General features: G+C 32.2%; 1 protein-coding gene across 2 annotated transcripts in view; it reads right to left on the reverse strand.

Annotated features, from left to right (window-relative positions):
* LOC141457322 (zwei Ig domain protein zig-8-like) overlaps positions 1-6319 on the reverse strand; it is a 721433-nt gene extending 715114 nt beyond the window's left edge. Inside the window, exons 1-2 of one of the 2 annotated variants that reach the window (XM_074134153.1) lie at positions 5492-6319; positions 5193-5343 (exon numbers count right to left, since the gene is read on the reverse strand). The gene's annotated coding sequence lies outside the window, so the exon portion shown is untranslated. Of the gene's footprint in view, positions 1-5192 lie in introns of both variants that reach the window. The other variant, XM_074134156.1, reaches the window with a different exon arrangement.
* Positions 6320-6914: the final 595 nt, after the last annotated feature.

A 6914-nucleotide genomic window follows, 5' to 3' on the forward strand; every position in this document is an offset into this window, starting at 1 on the left:
AAAAAATTACCCACAATCCTCCTTCACAGAATAATTAATAATCAAACACATAAAGCACTAACTACAATTGGTTAATAATACAAACTTCAGACTTCAGCACATGTCTGGAGTCAAAAAATAAAAACAATTTCTTAAATGTCTGTCTTTTCGGAAAATTCTTAGAAGTTTTTATTTTAACAAAGATCAAACCTGCAACTTATTCATCAGGTTAAAAATTATTAATTTTTTATCTGCTTTATCCAATAAAGTTTGTTCTCCCGAGAAAAAAAAAACATCATCTTTAAATGCATTTTCAGACATCAGGTGTTCTATTAATTAAGCCCAATTCAAATGAAACAAGTTATTGGCACTAACTACGTCGAACCTCCCATAAAGGACACTCTCACTAGCGACCACCTCCATTTACGGACAGTTTTTTGGATTTCCCCGTTTTACCCCTGTACACTTTCTATATAAAAGAACCTCCATCTAACGGACACTCTACTTAGCGACCGCGGACATTGATTTTGGGGAACGAATTATATGATTCACCTCCCACTAACGACCACCTTATTGTTAAAGTTCGTTTGACGCGGTGATCAAAAGTAATTATCCCCTCTCAAGTTTTTCTTTTTTTCTGGTTTTTCCTAAAGTTTAGTAAGTTCATACATCTTGTACCATTTTAATCATTTTTCAATATAACTTTGGACGAGCAACATTATTTTTTCCCGATATGTCCCTCAAACGAAAGTGGTTAACTCTAGAAGAGAAAATAAATATGTTGGAAGATTTTGAAAAAAACAAATCGAGCTATCGTCAACTTGCCGAAAGGTTTGTTCTATTTTTCTAATAATAGATGATAGTATGATGATAATTTTACCATAAATTATTATTGTTAAAAATAAATGTGATGATTATTATAAAAATTATTAATTAAGTCAATAATATGTAGTTTTTTAAGAAATTCTTTGGAAAATTAAGAAAAATTTGCTGCATATCATATACGAGTAGCTAAATAATTATGCAATTATGCACGTTTTTAAATCTATTAATAATTAACAATTTTTAAATAGATGCTTGGAAAAAAAAAAACCCATATTTTTTCATTATGAAACTTGCCTACACTCCTTCTAATGACCACCTCCAAATAGCGGCCACTTTGATATCCCCCGCCAGTGACCGTTATTGAGAGGTTCGTCTGTTATAAGTAATATCGGCCATATACCCAAAATGTCTGTACTCAAAACCTAGCTATCAATTTTTAAAGTATATAGAATATAAATAAAAATAGTCATGGAAATGCCAAGTGGATAGTGTACTGGTTCGTGACTAGCTGCCTGCCATTAGATTTTCTCTTCAAATTCCCGGTAATAGACAATTTGTAAAAAATAACGACAGAATAATGGTGGTCGCAAAGCATCGAAAAAGGCTTCGACCCAAGATAATAAATAAATAAATAACATTTTATATGAAATAAAAAGCACACGGTATCTAGAGTTACGAATTAAACTCTTTGTTGTAACATACTTTAAACTACTCAACAAATATTATTTGTGATTGCAAAAAAAAAAAATCAAATCAAATCAAAAGCGCTATGTATATTTTGTTAACAGTTTTTATAATTACAGTGATCCGCGCCATTTTGCAGTTGCGTAGTAAAAAATCAAGTTAGGGAACTTCTTAATAATTAATGTTCTTCAAGGATCACTGCTTCTGTGATCTCAGAAAATGGATTATCTCCTTTTTTTGGATGATAAATGCGTCATTCTGAGGGTTGGTTTGGATTGAAATTTGAGGATACTGTGTTAGATTGGACTGGGCGGAGAATGATAACACAATCTGGCGAGTAAAACTTGCGTAATCTCAGATGAAATCACCGTACTAGAAAGTAGTGATGGGCAGAACGAGTCCGCGTTTGGAGTCGTTGGATTTGAATCAGTTCCAGGGTTGGAATCGATTCCAACAACTCGTTCACTGATTCCAGTCTGTACTTACCCTATGCATTTGTACAAATGTCACGCATTGTAATTAAATAAATAATTAAAAGTTAGCTTTTCCAGTTAATAACAAAACTATATTTCTTTAACACACATTAAGTAGTTCCCTAATTCCCAATTGATCTGATAAATATAAAATTAACAACGTAACCAAATATTAACAAAAATAGGCTAGTCAAATATAAAAATTAAAGCAACTGCAGTTTTGTCGTTATCTAGCTTGACCACCGGAGTTAACTTGATTCAAGAAGAAAAACGCAAATGGGTAGGAAATTATTCCCATAAAAAAAAATTATAACCCTTCAAACAAAATGATAATTACTCATAAAGAAAGAAATATTTATTTACTATGAATTAATATCAAGCTTTTAAAATATCTTATTATTTTACAAAAAGAAAAAGCTGTGTGCCAAATCTTTAACTTAGCGGCTGGACGCTCTTTCTCTTATCTTCATTGGCGAAAGTTAAATCGTGTACATGTCATGACGACGATCAAAGTAATACTGAGCTAAAAAATAGTATTACCTAACTGCTTTACTTACTGCTGTATCCCTCCCACTCTATCACCTATTTCACAAACATTCGTCGATTGGAAGTAGGTTTTAGTTAAATATTTGTTTCATTTGAAAACAAAAAACATTATAACGCTTTCTCAAGATGTTTTTAAGTTTTAAAAATTTGTTTTTGTCCATTACTCTTGTAAAATACGAAGAATTTTAAATAAAATATAATATACAAACACAAATGATCTAGAATGCAGGTGGAGTCAGTCGGCGTTGTCATGGTGATGGAACCGTTTAACGACTCCGGTTCCAGCTCCAGCATTTTCTATTGGCTAGATTCAGTGAACGAAAAAATGGAACGAGTCCGGTTTCAAAAGGATTTAAATCACTCCGGATTTGACTCCACCAATTCCAGTGGATTTAACCAATGAAATTGCTGGTGTTGGGCCGGAGTCGTTAAACGGTTCCATCACCATGACAACGCCGACTGACTCCACCTGCACTCTAGATCATTCTGTGTTTGTATATTATATTTTATTCGAAATTCTTCGTATATTATAAGAGTAATGGACAAAAACAAATTTTTAAAAATTAAAAACATCTTGAGAAAGCGTTATAATGTTTTTTGTTTTCAAATGAAACGAATATTAAACTACAACCCATTTCCAATCGACGAATGTTTGTGAAGTAGGTGATAGAGTGGGAGGGATACAGCAGTAAGTAAACCAGTTAGGTAATACTATTTTTTAGCTCAGTATTACTTTGATCGTCGTAATAACATGTACACGATTTAACTTTCGCCAATGAAGATAAGAGAAAGAGCGTCCAGCCGCTAAGTTAAAGATTAAGCACACAGCATTTTCTATATGTAAAATAAAATATTAAATAATAAGTAAAGTAACTACAGCATTGCTTTTTAATTAACGAGATGGGTGTGCCTGGTGTTTCTTTGCAAGGTTCGCTATATTGGGTACGAAATTATTTTTCCTTCGACTCCCTGTCTTAGATCGACCCCTACTTTTGTTTAGAAATTAACAAAATAATAAAATGAATATTATTTTAGAATCGATATTCTAAAAAAACCTTGGAACTTATTTTATTCTTCAAGCATCAGTATTTAAGCTCGCCAGATTTTGTATTTTGGTGTGGATTCCTCTTACAAGTTGGAATGTGTCAGTGAACTTCTACATAGTAGCCTTAAGTGAGTTTTATTTTAGTGTAAACGACTACAGTATTAATTATTTTCATTTTAATTTGCCTCAATTTTTTGGGGCGGGGCGGAATCACTTTTTTTTAAAATAGGGATTTGAATCAACTCGTTCCACCATCGGACTCGTTCCAGTGGAACGAGTCCGCTCTAATAGCCCATCACTACTAGAAAGTATATTCTAGATTCTGTATAGAAGCTTTCTATATACCAGAATTTAGGACTTACATTATTTCTAAACGCTTCGCCATAAACGAATTTTAGTGGAAATCTAACACTTTTTTTTTTGTAAGAATACTATTGTTTCCAAATTTAGTAAACACATTATGTTTAGTAGGTAATACTTATATAATAGGTGCTTAATTACAGGGATTAGACCAACAGTTAGCATACTGGGTAGATTTTTCTCTTCCTAGCTCACTGTCCACTGTCGGACATTCTTGTCTGTAACGAGAGAACACTGTGCGGAGGCCGGCAGTGCACAGAAAAAAAAAAAAACTGCGGGCGCCAATAACCTCAGATTTTAACGCGCCTTAAATAATAAAAAAAAATTAACAATAATAATAAAATAAATGGATAATAATAGAATACAAATATTTGATACGCTATATTTTTTTTTTAAATTAAAATCATCTAAAATTTTGTATATAGCGAATTTCAGAGGCCCAATTACTGCAATGTGCATTCATTGTGTTTTATTGATGTGCTTTTCGTTTCAAAGTTTTTACTTTTTAATTAGGCTGTATTAGAACTGATTTCGGAACATTTTTCACCGTGATTTTATTAAAACAGGTAAAAAGTAGAGGTAATAAGTAGTATTTTTCAAAGCTAGAAATAAGCAAATTTTCTAGAAATCTAGCTTTAAATTTTAGTTAACTTTATAGAGCCAGGGTTTAAAAGAGTTTTTTATAAAATTACGGGATAAAAATATGACTTTTGTTTATTGTATCTTGTTATAGGCAAACATATAATAAAATTTAACAAATTATCTAAATTTGCCCATTCAACTGTGCCTATTTCCAAGCCAAAAAATAAAAATAAAAAAATTATTATACGTAAAATTCACGGTATAGTGATAAAGTACAGAATTCTAAGGACACTGTTGCTGCGGCGGTATAGACTAAATTTTTTTAAGAATAAGTTTATTTTAAAAAATACGTTTTGATATATTGTTTAAATTATATTGCTGTATAAGAAGATATGCATTGTTCAAAAGTTTTTTTAAAAATTCAATTTCTTGGTTAAAATGTAAGGAATTTAATTTAGCTAAAAAAAAATTAATAATAATAATAGACATTTTGTAATAATTATTAGAGAAAAATCAAATTGTACACCACTTGTGGACTAAACTGAAGTAAGAGTGCGTCTCAAAAACAGGTATAATAATCATCTTCTTTTGAGATTCTAACTAACTTTATCCTAACTCATTTTCGCATTTTTTTGTATAATTTCACTTTAGAGAAAATTTTTGATAAAGAAGAAAAATTTAATTAAATAACAATTTACCTTATTATCTTATTAGCGTGGCCTTTATTCCGTTGTTGTTAAACAAGGATATTTCTGCTCCTTTGTTTTTATTTGCTCCTGCTGCTGTTAATCACTAACCCGGTATCCCAAATGATAATCTCGCCGGCAATCAAAGAGAATGTTATTGTCACTGGTCACAAGAAAAGAAAAAAAACTCACTTATTATTTAAATAAACAAATGTAAAAATCGACATTATCAAATTGACACATTAATTCTCTTCTCTGGGATAAAAAACAAGCACTAAAAAATTTAATTAAAAAATAAATATATATATCACTTTATAACATTGCTTCTTCCTTCAATGTTGCAAAACAAATCCAGTTCGGGGTGGAGTCAACGGGGCGTTTTCTTCACTTCTCCGAAGTTGAACTTCATTTAATAATAAATTTTAATAATTAACTGTTATAGCTATTATTTTGATTATTGCATAATTAATGTAAACAAAAGAACAAAAAAGAACTTTTATGAAAGATTTCTATTTGTGAATTGTAAGCAAAAAATTACTCGAACAATGTTAATTTTTTTTTATTAATATTAATAACAATAAGTTAAATAAAATACAAATTGGAAAAAATTAAAAGCACAGTAAAGATGTAAAAAGTGTTGGAGAGTTAGGGCGGAAACACCTCGCGCGGACTTTTGCACGGAACTGGGGGGGCAATGCTAGGCCGGGCCGGCAGAGGCGGGTATTCGGCATATATCGTCAATGTTCGGCATATTTCGGCCACCTGCACCCTTGAGCCGCCTACAGTCGTCCGCCCCCAAGAAACCTTAGCATTTGTTAACTTAATATCCCACATCGGTTATAAAGGGGAGAAGGTGTACGCTCTGGTACCAAGCTGTCGTAAGCCCTTACCTATATTTACTACAAACCTCCGGGTACCTTACTACTAGAAATATCACACAGCCTACAATCTAGAACTGTCCCCACTTGGATAGGGTGCACCCCAACTGGGGGTGTGTATGTACCTCGTATCTCTGCACACACTTAATTCCAACTGATCCCACCGTCCTCCAGGTCAATCCTCACCAACCTAGGCTCTCGCTTAACCACCATAAATAGAGGACATACAGTTCAATTTTAAACTAAAACCTCCCTCTAACTATTTAATTTAACAACCCTGTGCATATGCAGAAACAGGCCACTAACACCTGTGACTATTTATGTATGAAGCACAATACGATAGAACCTCCACAAATAGTACCTTCCGCTATTTTAAAAATTCAGAGTGGACAATTAAAACACGGTTGTTGATATTCTAATTTGTTTTTATTCTCTCTCTTATAGAAGCAAATCTTTTAAGTGAATTGAATTCACTCTTGAAGAAGAATAGAAGAAAAACTACAACGGTTTTTTTCCATTTTGATCGAATGGCATCCCAAAATGTGAACTGGAAGAAGATCGAAGCTATAACGAAGAGGTTATCGTCTACCGTAGGGACATGCAAACCACGTTTTTACTAATTTATTAACCCTTGAGCCGTCACCTTATGTGAAGTGCTATAATCCGTCACCTCGGGTCATATTGACCCAGCATTAAAAACTATTAAATAAAAAGGAAAAACTAACTAATATCATGTTACAGGGAATAGAAATCGAAGACAAAACATTTATTCATACTTTAATAAAACAGAAATACAAATTTAAAAAAATCAGTAACATAAAGATGTAATTTCTAAATGAGGTGCTACTTAGCATGT

Source organism: Rhodnius prolixus, unplaced genomic scaffold (assembly GCF_049639745.1).
Source record: "Rhodnius prolixus isolate KJV_2025 unplaced genomic scaffold, Rpr scaffold_10, whole genome shotgun sequence".
In the NCBI taxonomy this organism is placed as follows: Eukaryota; Metazoa; Arthropoda; class Insecta; order Hemiptera; family Reduviidae; genus Rhodnius; species Rhodnius prolixus.